The sequence below is a fragment of the Amblyomma maculatum genome, unplaced genomic scaffold, assembly GCF_055883805.1.
Source record: "Amblyomma maculatum isolate TAMU_Amacu unplaced genomic scaffold, ASM5588380v1 scaffold_22, whole genome shotgun sequence".
Taxonomy (NCBI): domain Eukaryota; kingdom Metazoa; phylum Arthropoda; class Arachnida; order Ixodida; family Ixodidae; genus Amblyomma; species Amblyomma maculatum.
Window position 1 is genome coordinate 242,903 of NW_028146747.1, and position 6,000 is coordinate 248,902.

The following is a 6,000-nucleotide window of genomic DNA, read 5'->3' on the forward strand; positions in this document are numbered from 1 at the left end:
TCCGGCGATGTCCGCCATCTTCTTCCCAGTTGTGTCTTCGGGTACGGTTCCCAATGCCTTCGACGCTCTGGTGGAACCCACTTCCCTTTCCGGTGCCAAAAAGAGTGTGTTGGTGCCCCGCAGCGTTGTTCGAGTGAACGAGGGCCGTACCACGCTTTGGACTGTCAACCATACCAATGAACCCGCCGTATTGCCGCGTGGTTTCAAACTCGCCGACTTTGAAGAACGCCTTTCTATGCACATCGCCGCGTTCAATGAAGGCGTTGCTCGTTCAACTAGACGTCCCGATCATGCTGATTCCCAGTTTAAGTCTATGATAAATGAATCGCTACCCACCAACGACCAGCGAATATTGATGGAGGTTCTTATGAAACATGCGGACGTGTTCGACTTTGCTCGAGACCAGCCACCACCGATTCCGCCTTCCCGCACCCATCACATGATCGACACTGGATCTGCACACCCGATTAGACAGACACCAAACCGTGTTTCACCTTCAGAACGTAAGATAATTGACGAACAGGTCCGTGATATGATGCAAAGAGGAAGTAAGTAGTTCATGTAGTTCACAGGTAGTTCATGTCGCAAGAATGTACACAGGTAGTTCATGTCGCAAGAATGAAGCGCTGCCACTCTCGCTCGGGACTCTGACAGCCCAGGGGCTTCGTCTGCCAAGGGGGAAATGTCAGGGATGTGCACAGAAGAGGAGAAGGAAGTGCAAAAAGAGGCTCTCCGGGATAGAGAAAGAAGAAGAAGAAGCTCACCATCTGTTACTTAGCACATCAGGCTAAGGTGCAGAATCGCTCTTTAAATAAACCCTAACAATATGTTATTTTTAAATAAATGATAACACTTTGATTTTTGTTGCGCCTCATTTTATGCATGTGTATATAAAGGGTGCAGTTTGGCAGTAGTAAAGCATGTGGCTTGTATAATGCAAATATTAGCTGGAATGCACTGAAAATGCATGGCCTGAATTCTGGGCCAGCTTTAACAGATAGGCTAAACAATTGTCTAATTGTGGCATGTCCACTTTTGGTAGACTGGCTGAATGCAGGTTCAATCATGGCATGAATGTCGGGCCAATGTTATCACATCGGCATAACACTGGTCTAATCATGGCATGAATGTCGGGCCAATGTTATCACATCGGCATAACACTGGTCTAATCATGGGTTTACGGCGGGCCAACATGAATATATGGGCAGTACAGTGGTTCAATCATGGGTGAACGGCGGGCCAACATGAATATATGGGCAGTACAGTGGTTCAATCATGGCATAATGTCGGACAAATGTAGGCTGGAGAGCGGTCCAATCGTGGCATGAACGTCGGCCCAAGGTTGGAAAAAGTCTCTTTTGGCCTAAATGCCAATGACGGTCCGACTTTCGTGCCGTTTTTTACCAATGTAACGCCAGCGCTGGTCCATTGTTGGTGTGCTGCTTGGGAAGTTGCTCTTTTCTACTCCCAAATGATTTCCTATAGAAATAGAATACGTGGATCGCTGCTTCGGTTTCAACATTCTTGCACGATGGCTATGGCGTGCACTTCATGCATACGGTACGGTACGTGAGGTACAAAGAGCTGTAATTGCCGAACAGGCGGACCTGACGGCCTGTCCCATTTCGCCTGAAAGTGCGCGCCGTGATCGAGCGCTTCGCGAGCAATATTTCGGACGATATGGTTGCCTCATACCGGCCGTCAGTGTTTTGTACAATGTGTCCCGCGTGCACGTTGTTTACTTTGCAGTGACAGGGACGCAGTGCACACACGGCTGATGTGCCTTTTTGCTTGTATTGTTATTTTCCCCCGCCTTCGAAGCGCGTCTGCGAAATCGCTCTCCTATTGTCGCCGCTTTCTGATAACGCCCTCACCTGAAGGCGCGGGCTCAGAAGGGGGGCGTCGATTAAGAAAATTTTGAAAAGGGGCTCACTTGCGCTGTTCACGGCTTTCAATTCCTCAATATGATATTAACCGTTATAAAAGTGGAGGTTCATTATGACTTAATTATAGCCTAATCATCAAGCGGCATCACGCACATGTCTGCCCCACTGTAAAATTCGCTTGCACAGACGGCACGAACAGTTTTCAAAACTTCGTCTGTACATCTGAAAACAAAAAACTGCCCTTAACTCTTGACAAAATTCAAAAACTGTGTGAACATGGCTTCCTGCGCGCAGAAGAGAGGCTGTCCAAAATATATGTACAAAGCCGAGCGCATAGTATCTGGTTACTAATTGATTGCGGCGCGCTACACAGTCAAAAAACTGCGCAAATGGCTGCCTGCAGTGTTCTGTCACGTGTTGGTGGCATACACACCTGCTACGCACGGCTCCTCTATTTTCGGCGCAAATGCTATTCATATCGCAGCCAGCAAATAAGTCCACGCACTTGCTTGCATGTAACCCGGACGAAAATTCGCTTAGTTCTTGAAGTCATGCTTCGCGCAGTTGTTTCGAGGAGAATAAGGAAAGAGAACATTTGGGACTGGTAGGAGATTATATAGAACCAATTATGAAGCAATGGCATGCTGCAAAGATATATACTCACGGTCTAAGATGACGGCGTTCACTGAGTCTGATAATGCCGATGGTTTCCCGCCGTTGCTGTAATCCGTACTCCGGCGACATTTCACAGCTCAGCTATTCACTGATATGTAGCAAGCACAAACCGGAGCACATGGACATGTATACGCGCAAGAGAAAATTATGCACAGCACAATGAAAAAGAAAATTAATGAGGGAAGAAATTAAGAAAGGTTTAAGAAGCTGTCACAAGTCTTGTAGCGTCTCCAACAAGCTCTGAAATGAACGCTTCGGGAGGAGGCCGCACAGCAGCGCAGCTTGGGATGCTGTCTGTTGTGTCTTGCACGTAGGCGCGTAGGCGAGGGGGAACAACGCCCCGCTCAACCAGCGCGTGATTCCCGCCGCGGTGTTGTGTTCGCAAGGGCTGCGCGTGGGAACGAAGGACCAACGACCCTCTCAACATTCCATTCCTCCTTTGCCCAGCCCTCTTCTGCTTGCACCGGCCAGCCGTGACTTCGGACCGTGCCGATGAGCGGCCGCCAGCGCGCACCGCTCGAGTCGAGTTCTAATAAATAGTTTTGTTTTGTGTGTTCGCAAACGCATTGTTTCTTCAAGCCAACCACGGACAAACATTTTCTAAAAAAATAGAAAGCCTCCCCATCTACCATCCACATTCTTGCGTAAATCCATACAGCTGGTGCATCGACAAATGCGCGCGTCCCCTCCCTTTCGCCACCTATGATCGAACAAAGGATGGTCGTTCGACCTTTTATATTTACTTCAAAATATTATATACTGTTGCGTGATGACTGATTAATAATGTCAAAGAGGCGGAGTTCCGAGCTTCTCTTCTATTCTGGCCAACTTTGGTTATAGATTATACAAATTATGCTCAAGTTAGCTAGCTGAAAATTATCCTACTAAATATATACATGTTTTTATTTGTATTCAGTTAATGTTCGCTTTTCGGGTATGAGTAGATGTTTTTATAAAAATTCTCAACATCGGCCCAGGAAACGAAACTTTTCCTAATTTGCAGGCCTTTATTTCAGAAAAGGTTCATGGTAGAGCAGCAATAATTCCACAATATGTTCTCAGCATAATTATCCGCAAACAGCTAAAGCTCATATTTTTATGACATTTGGATACAGAGATACGATCGCGCTAATTTACAGAAAACAGCGAACATTGAAAATTTTTAGGAAAACAAAAACAGTTTTCACATTGTTTAAACTTTTTCCACCTATTCTACGCTACCTCAGCTTTCAAAACCATTAAAACACCTTGCATAATTCTGTTGCGCAAGTAATTATGGCCACATCGATAAAGCCTTTGTCCAATTATAGCGCACCGCGCTGTTCTGAACATTCTACGGAATTTGTTAATTGTTCAAGGTTTTTAAATTTTGGCATATAATCTTGTAACAGGGACAAATATATTTACAAAAGAGGATTAAAGATATATACATTGAGGAACAGCCAAGGAGCCAGGCTACGAGGGCCGCCCATTCGACGCACTTCTTTTTCTTAATCTTCCACAAACGAGCGCGCCACTTCGTCCTCATCATTCTCCAGCTGTAACAATATTTCTTCGCTCATGTTTTGTCTCGACTTCGCAAATCGACGGTGACAGACACAGCAATGAATGATTGAGAATCAATTTTGTGCGCGTCGAGGTCCTGATGCGCTGTGGCATCAGGCAATACACAGACGTTTTTCGCAATCACCTTCACCTTAACGCGGATTGCACAAAAAGACGATAACGTTCAATGAGCAAGCAACGTATTCCAAATCATTTTAGTAGAATGAAAGAATTAGAAAGGGCATGGAAAACTGCCTCATTAAAACAGTGTTTCTAGGCTGCATTCGTTTTTTCGAATGACTCGACAGCGCACATTATTTTCATTCCTGTACAGTATTTTTTATTCCTTTGCCACCGCCTAGCGCGGTTGGAATGGTCAAACTCTAAACTAATAGGCGGAAAAAACTATTTTTTTTGTTTATTGGCGATATATATGTTGTGCGCCATATAAATGTACCGGAGCCTTCATGCTCGCAGTCTGCACGAAAAACTGTCATTTTTTTTACCACCGTGTGAATGCCGAAAACTAAAATGGTAACCTCGCGAGTCTTCCGGCTTTTCATTTTATAGTGATTACATCTAGAAAGTACACACATCGTATTCGCTCCTTTCTACAGGTAAACAGACGATGCTGCGCGTAGTTCCTTATGGATAATACAAAAGCACTAGAACAAAAACATCGCTGAGAAAATGGTCATTTGTTCCTTCAACTTGAGGCAACGTTTTCCTTCTCGGCAATGAAAAAGCTACCTTCTAATCACTAATTTAATTTCACATGAACAGCTATGGCGACACGATTTCGTTTTTATGCGCGTTCTCACTGACAACTGGATTTGTACTATAGGTTACGTATAGATGCAGGGATGTAATCGACGTCCAATACAGGCATATTTGGTCGTGAGTGCTAGCCGGTCTGGGGTATACATATGTGGTCGCACGGTCGTGCTATCATTAGATATAATTGTGCGACAAACGTATGCGCCTGCGACGAAACCTGCATGCATGTCAATAGGCTAAAACCATAAACACATGTGTTTACGGTACGCCGCATATGAGCGCACCGAAAAGACGAATCCAGACAGTTGCAGCGGTACGTGCTTGAATGCGTTATAGTAATTGTCGTCCCGTATGTGGTACTTGGTGAGGTCCGAACGATCGGCAGAAATGTTGTCGGAATTAAATGCCGCGGTTTGGCGTCCAGCGCACGTGTATTCAACCATAAAAATGGAGAATTTGTTTTGATTGAATGGTCAACGGAAAATATTCACTTCGGCAGCCCATTAAAGCTGCGTTTTTAGGATGGCAATGACAATTGCGAGATTAGGGGACAAAGTGGTCCATCGTGGGCAGTTTTCATACAGGGATAGCTAATACTGGAAAAACAGAAGAGAAATTGCAATGGTCCATTACAGCCAGTTTAAAACAACGGAACGGTCAACGTCGGAAGAACACAGGACACCTTGGTCCATTGTAGCCAGTTTTAAAAACTGAACGGGCAACGCCGGAAGAACACTGGACAACATGGTCCATTGTAGCCAGTTTTAAAAAAGGAACGGCCCACAACAGCGGAACACAGGACAACTTGGTCCATTGTAGCCATCTTTAAAAAACTGGACATCCAATACTGGAAGAACAGAGGATAACATTGTCCATTGTAGCCATGTTTAAAAACCGGAACATCCAATGCCGAAAGAACACAGGACAACTTGGTCCATTGTAGCCAGTTTTAAAAAACGGAAAACCCAATGACGGAGGAAGGCAGGACAGCTTGGCCCATTATAGCCAGTTTTAAAGCCCGGTGCGACCATTATTGGAGGAACAACGGCAATTTCGGTCCAACATAGACATCTGCATGTACGGCAGTGCCAATATCGGGAACTCACTGTACATCTTG